This window comes from Silurus aristotelis (assembly GCF_946808225.1).
Source record: "Silurus aristotelis genome assembly, chromosome: 23".
In the NCBI taxonomy this organism is placed as follows: Eukaryota; Metazoa; Chordata; class Actinopteri; order Siluriformes; family Siluridae; genus Silurus; species Silurus aristotelis.
In genome coordinates, this window is record NC_139596.1 from 5,615,690 (window position 1) to 5,616,556 (window position 867).

Below are 867 nucleotides of genomic sequence, written 5' to 3' on the forward strand. Positions count from 1 at the left end.
TGATCCAAGCTGACACTTTGAGAGCTGAGACTCAATTTGAAAATGACTGCACGTGTATCATTTATTGGAAGCTGGAAGCATCTCAGGGCCCGAGCAATGAAACTGCCACCTTCTCTTATCCCTACCTCATTTTTTTCTGAAAGCAAAAGTGCACACATGATGCAGGGGGAACAGTCTCAACAGATAATGAAGTGGAAATGATAGTCTCAAATGTGCATTGTACATTTACAGTCCTATTAATGCCAATCTTTTCACACCTCCTTTCATGTCCAACATGCAGTACACAAGCATGCACACATGTGCATGCTTCTTCTGTATGACTAATATTCCTTCCATCTGTCCATGTGTGTTTTATCTGTGAATAAATAGTATATTCCCAAAATCTCATCTGCCAGTATTGATTATGCAATCAGGGAATAAGGAGGACAGAATGCCCGACAGTTGGTATTTTGTGGATTATTGATGTACCAGGGGATTGTGGGATGAAGGATTGAAATAGCAGGTCATCAAAATTCTATCCATGTCTGACGATAGTAAGATTTTTCTCTCTGTGGTTGTGGGTGATGCATTCCCAACCAGGAACCAGGAATAACTACTGATGTAATCAAATTGCAACAACCAAAAGAAGCATTTTCATCTGCTGATTTGCAAGTGATTACAATTTTTGTCTGTTTATTTTTTTTTTATTAATAGAAGATTTAAATACACTAAAAACACGAAATATGTTTGTTTATAAAACCGCTTATTCAGGGGTTGATTCATAATACTAAGTTAGGCTGGTTAAAAGAGAATGAAACACACACACTCACACACACACACACACACACACACACACACACACACACACACACACACACACACACACAC